The sequence below is a fragment of the Galeopterus variegatus genome, unplaced genomic scaffold (assembly GCF_000696425.1).
Source record: "Galeopterus variegatus unplaced genomic scaffold, G_variegatus-3.0.2 Scaffold2452, whole genome shotgun sequence".
NCBI classification, from domain to species: domain Eukaryota; kingdom Metazoa; phylum Chordata; class Mammalia; order Dermoptera; family Cynocephalidae; genus Galeopterus; species Galeopterus variegatus.
In genome coordinates this window covers 86,287-92,954 of record NW_007728563.1, presented here as the reverse complement: position 1 = coordinate 92,954, position 6,668 = coordinate 86,287, and positions in this window count along the sequence as shown.

Below are 6,668 nucleotides of genomic sequence, written 5' to 3'. Positions count from 1 at the left end.
TATTAACATGTTAAAGGATGTAATGGAGAAAGTAGATAACGTGCAAGAAAAGATGAGTAATACAGGTAGAGAGATGAAAATTCTAAGAAAGTAGCAAAGAATCTATTGAAGATAGGTCAAAAGTAAGTTTCCAAATGGAAAAGTGAAGATAAAAGATTGTCAGCTTAGAGACTGGAAAAAATAACACTCCAGTAGCAACAAGTACAGCAGAGAACTTGCTTTCTGATACCTTTTTCCAATAAAAGGACCCAAGTATAAAGCCATAAACTAAGAAAGTACTCAGACCAAGCAAAATAAAATGATGGAATGGGGGTGCAACAAATGGACACAAAAGCCACCTGAAAGAATATTCAGTGGCCAAAGCTGGAAAAATCTGAGTAACAAAATAAGGTATCATTGGATACAACCCAAACTATAAAAGTAATATTCGTGGACCCATACTGAATTAAATAAACGATTAGATGATAGATAGATAGATAGATAGATAGATAGACAGACAGACAGACAGACAGATAGATAGATAGATGATTAGATGATAGATAGATAGATAGATATACAGACAGACAGACAGACAGACAGATAGATAGATAGATAGATAGATGATAGATAGATAAAATGAAGACAATAAAGAAATCTCTCATACATAAGATTTCCAATTAATTTACATAAACACTGTCAAGAGGATGGAGCATAACACCTTACTTGTTAAGTGTAGGTTGTGCAAAGTCACTTCTAAAGAGTACAGTAAAGAAAGAAGGAAAAAAGTGTAGCATTACAGGGGAGAAATATGACAAAAACTTCTTCAGCCAGGTGATCAAACTGAACATGGACAATTATAAATCATGCTGAAAGCATGTGCCCTCGATATGGTGTGATGAAAATGGCATTTATCTCTTTGTTTTTCCTCCCAAAACACGTCAGCCTAACCTCATTATAGTACAACATGAGATTCATGACAATTGGAGGATATTTTATCAATTATCTAACCTGTACTCATGAAAAACAGGAAAAGTTCCGGAAATTGTCAAAACCAAAAGGAGACTAAGGAGACATGGTGACTAAATGTGATGTTGTATCCTGGATGGGGAGCCTGGAAACAGAAAATACACATTAGGGGAAAACTGAGGATATCTAAATAAAATATGGACTTTTGTTAATAATAATGTATTTGTATTTGTTTATTAATTATATCAAATGTAATGTAGTAATCTGAGATGTTAAGAACAGGGGAAAATGGCTGAGAGGTAGATAGAAACTCACTGTACTATCTTTGCTATTCGTTTCCAAACCTAAATCTCCTGTATAATAAGAAAGTTTATTTTTAGAAAAAATAGTAGTGAAATATTTCCAAATTTCTAAGATGAACTTATTTTGAGCTTCTCATTTAATTTGAAACCAAATTAACACATATAGAAATTTTATAACTGAGAGAATCTACCATGCAAGACATTCTGAAAGTGTTATTCTAAAAAAATGCATTGCAACAAAACAAAAATAAATGATCAGAATACAGTAAGATGTGAAAACCTGTTATTGCTGTAATGTATACTTTCATCTAAATAATTACTGAAAAACAAGATTAATAAAATGGTAGCACAAAAAATAAACTCATCATAGAAAGAGTAGAGGACAATATAAAATAGTAAAGCTTAACACCCTACCCCATCCTCAAATTAATCACACAAGCAATTTTTCCAATTCTTTCCCTTGACGAATCTCATGCCATAGTCAGAATAAATAAGAAGTCATCTACTAAGCACAATAAATAATTCTTACCGTCAACCTCCCCCAACTCTCTTGGCTCTAACTTTCTGCAAATCTTAAATATTTCGGAATTCAACTGATTTTACCATCAGATATATACTCAACCACCTTAGATTGCCTCAAATTTCCAAAAGGTCTTTTTTTTTTTTTTCGTTAAATTTTTATTTTGTCAATATACAATGTATATGATTATTATGGCCCATCACCGACACCTCCCGCCCTCCTCCCTCTCTCCCCTCCCCCCCAAGAATGTCCTTTCCGTTTGCTTGTTGTAACAACTTCATAAAAGTATAGTTGTTATATCTTCTTCCCCACACCCACCCCCCGGTTTTTGTGTGTGTGTGTGTGTATGTGGGTGAATTAATTTGTTTGTTTTTTTAGCTCCCACCAATGAGTGAGAACATGTGGAATTTCAAAAGGTCTTTATACTCGCTTTCCATATATTATTTAAATTTAGTTATAGTAATCTAAATATCAGTTTTAACTGCTCTACATCCACCAGAATGTGCTGGTTGAAGGTGTTTTCATTTTCTCCTTCTCTTGATATTTCTCAAATCATTTAGTACAGAGGTCTGCACACATGATTCATAGAAGAGTGTCAATAAACTAAGTGATAATAAAAAATGGTAAAATATTTAATGAATGAATACAATTATTTAAAGTGTACACCTTACCTTAAAATAAAGATTACCTTGAAACGCTGTTTATTGTCACAAATGGTACTCAGAATTACCTAGTGACTAAAATATTGCAATGTATTCAACATATACAGCAGCGTGAAGGTATGTTACATTTGGAAAGCCCATGATAGTTAAAATCACTTCCATGTATTCACCATATGGGGAAGGCACACTTCATGCATTGTCTGCATCTCCTCTCCTCACACTGTTTCCTCTGTGCATACTAGTTACATTTCTGTTTACTGTAATCCACTGAACCTACCCTGTCAAGATAAACAATGACCTCTCTCTTGCCAAATCCAGAAGTTACATCTCTTCTTTCTCTCACCTGAACACTCAGCAGCTGATTCAACCCGTTAGACCACACCCCATCCATTAAACCCCCTTTTCTGTAAGCTTCTAAGGAGATACACAGTTCTGGATTACCTCTTCCTTCATGAATATTCTTTGTCAGCCTCCTGGTCGGCTCCTCTATTTTTATCACAGCTCTACCTGTTGAAGGTTCCCAGTACTTGGGCTTGACCTTTTTTCTCTATATCTGTGCTTTATCTCTGTGCCCTCATCTAGTTCCAGGGCATTAATGTCACATATCAGTTAAGGAGCCCCTCTCTCAATCTACATCTCTCATCTCTCTTTTGAAGTTCAGGCATATGTGTCAGAATTACCATTTGGCATCTCACCCTTCACATGTCAAAACAGAACTGGTTGACCTTCCAGTTAACACCCCCCATCAACGGCCCCCCCGCCCCCCAAAAGAGGGTAAAACAAAGTAGATGAAATTAATTATGTTTTGAAAGTTGAGCTCACTGGACATCCTGATGGATGTCGTATTACAGGGGTGTTAGCTCTCACAGTAGCCCTCCTAATTATTCCTCTTTCCCTAAGTACATTTCTATAGCCGTGGACTACAATGTAAATGATGGTATCACCTTGTTTAAGACCAGCTCTCACTGGATTCTTTTCTTTCATACTGTAATTGGTAACTTGATCAAACCCCTGCTCCCTCTCCCCAGCTAGTGAGTATTTTGTTCCCTGAAGCAATTTTAATTTAGAGGGAATTTTCAATTTCTATTCATTTTTTTAAACTGTTAACATATGTACAAAAATAACCAAAATACTATTGCAAATTAAACTGTGCTGCTATAAGACAATATAGTTTCATCTTTATTTTTCTTTGAAGCATGTGTATGGACATGTATGGGGTGTGTGTGTGTGTAGTGCATATGTGTACCTGTGTGAATTTAATATCCGTACTTTCTGAATCACTTTCTTTGTGTTTTCCTGATAGATTTAAGTCTTTGTCCTAGGAATTGTCTGCACCTTCTGCCATGTAAATTGGATATTAAGTCACTCTACTCTGGTTTGGACAAAGGTGTATATCATTGCTACTGCTATATGTGGTGGGATTCTCAGTTCTTTCTATATTTGTTCAATAGAACTTTCTGCAGTGATGGAAATATACTATATCTGAGCTTTCCATGACAGTTAACATTAACCATAGGTGGAATTGGAGCATTTTAATTCAAATTTAAAGATACATGAGGATTAGTGGCTTTTATATTAGACAGGAACATTTTAAGATATGTTCATTTACCAGATATTAATGTCAGAGCCACCCTCAGCTAATGGTAAGATTATTCAACAGTTGAGCTATTTTAGTACCTGGAACTAACCTTATGACCATGTGGCACTGGTAGTAGATATCTACACTGTTTTCATATCCACAGAAATACATACAGTTGTTTATACATGGTTTATTTATTTTTTAAAGGAATAAACAAATTCACTGTTTACAGTGGTACTTTTTAAAATTGTTTCAGGACGCACACTCACTATTGGATTCGACTCTTGGAAAACAGAGATATTGTACAAGTCCAGACACTAGTAATACATACAGCTATTTCAAAAATCCCATTCCTCATGTACCCCTTCAAGAATTATTAAGATCCCCACATCTGTTGAAAGTATTACACTCCCTAGACCCTTACTATTGCAATTTTATGAAAAGAAATATTTTACAAATCCTAGAACTTTTGATATTTCATGAAGCATAATTGAGAGGCTGATTCCTGATGTCCCATTATTTTGGCTTGACATTTTGCTATTTTAAAAATTATTTTTACCATATTAGGGTAAACAAAGAAGGACTACTGCAAGATTTATGCTCATTGACAATGGGATATGGATATATCGCATTATGTATGAATCCCAAAGATGTTTTTGGAATATTTATTGCTATCATTACATTTTTTTATTTTATAAAGAATGTTTATATTATAATATGCCCTTATTGTTGGAAAAATAGATTAGTAGTTCCTTTGATCATTCCAAGAAAAGTACTTTTGATTTTAATTGAAACTTAGTGATCAAGTTATTGTGTCTCAGTGTCTTCCCTGAAAATGGAAAAAATTAGAAATCTAACAACCAAAGTTTCTCTTCATTCTTAAGATTTTAATTTTCAATCACTAATTTATGAGTTGCTTACTGTGATTATTAGACCATTTGGAAAATCTCAAGCAAGTGTGTAAAGAAAAAATAAAGATAAATCATCATCAATCCCATATAATTTAATCAGCAATCATTGAGTGCATATACATACATGGCTACATATATGGGAGAAGAAATAATGTTATTTTAGAAAAAAAAACAAAAACAAAACTTGTTCCTTCAGTCATTTTGTTGCATTGTGGAAGCTTAGTAAGTAATTAAACATAAAATAGAAGCACTTTCTTACTGACATGAAAAGCCAATTTGCGACAAATAGAGCCTGTTTTAATGAGGCTTATTCTCAGAATAAGTGCATCTTCTGTTCATTTGATAGTCATAACACTACAAATGCTGGGGATTTAAAGGTCAACACCAAATCAAAAAAAGTTAGTGGTTCTCGTGCACACTGGGATACATTTCTCTAAAATAATTTCCTTTCCACTGATGTAACAAGGAAAAATAGAATGTGTTGCCTCAATATAAAAGTTAAAAAAACAACTAATGCATGTTGACTTGTGAAGATCAGCATAGTAATTTTTGAGCTATATTTATTTGGTGGCTATATTAACTATGCTGTAATAAAAGATTACCCAGATATGTTAAATATGTGTAACTTAAAAAAAACATATCTTATACAATGTTGTTCAGCTAAATGTCTAAAGCCTCATAGTAATAACATATATTTGCATTTCATTGGAATTAGCATAAGGAAGAGAGTATAAATAAAAATATAAATCTGTTAGGAAAAATGGGAAAGAGCATCAAAGAACATGGAATTAAACAAAAAGCATTTCAATTATTTTTAGCATATCTTAATAGATATTAAAGTAGACCAATTAGTATTTTCTTTAATTCAACAGTTTCTTGTTTTTTAGAGCTGTAGGGGTGCAAAATACCTAATAACTGAGGGCTGGACAATGTATGTGAAAATGCCAGTTGATATGGTCAGTACAAATATGCAATACCTTCCAAAAGGTAACTACTAACACAATTAAATTATGTTACCAACCCATTTCCCTCTTTGATATAAAATGTTTCCAAAGTTGGGCCGGCCCGGTGGCGCACTGGAAAGTGCGCCACTTGGGAGCGTGGCGGCACTCCCGCCGAGGGTTTGGATCCCATGTGGAGACCAGTTCCCACTCACTGGCTGAGCGTGGTGCGGGCGCAACAGCAAGGGTTGCGATCCCGTTGCTGGTCAGTAAAAAAGACAAAAAGGAAAAAAAAAATGTTTCCAAAGTTAATTACATAAATATGCTTTAATAATCAACATATTTATTAAGTATAATGTAAACTACTCTTAAAAATATAAGACCTTGTCCATCCACTAGAATCTGGTTTTTAGTCTAAGCAATAATTTTATGTTATGTCTGAGAATTATAATCAAGAATATCAACAGTGCTATAGTCCAGAAAATAACTCAAGCTACATTTTAAAAATAAGCATCTAATATAATCATTAATTTCTATAGGTAAACCCTGCATATCAAAAGAGATTATGTGGGCCGGCCCGGTGGTGCACTGCTACAGTGCGCCGCTTGGGAGCGCGGCGGCGCTCCCGCCCAGGGTTCGGATCCCACATACAGACCGGTTCCCGCTCGCTGGCTGAGCAAGGTGCGGGCGCAACACCGAGGGTTGCGATTCCGTTGCCGGTCCCGGTCCGGTACGGGTGCGACACTGAGGGTTGCGATCCGTTGCCAGACACGAAAAAAGACAAAAAAAAAAAAAAAAAAAAAAAAAA